Here is a 208-nt window from a genome sequence, read left to right on the forward strand (position 1 = left end):
GTCAAGTCTTTCTCTCATAGGCTTCATAATCTCAAGTTGATAATGTTTGAAAACACTTCAGTATTGAAAGCCAAATCTTCCATTGATTTTCATTCTCTTTGTTTCTACTTCTTTAGTTCTCTCCCAAATAGTTTGGCACCAAGTCTCTATTGCTTCTATAGATAGCACAAATAGTCTGCCATACAAAGCTCAAAACAAGATAGCATTG

This window comes from Lygodium microphyllum, chromosome 6 (assembly GCF_053477565.2).
Source record: "Lygodium microphyllum isolate KBCC chromosome 6, Lygodium_microphyllum_v1.1.10, whole genome shotgun sequence".
NCBI lineage: Eukaryota > Viridiplantae > Streptophyta > Polypodiopsida > Schizaeales > Lygodiaceae > Lygodium > Lygodium microphyllum.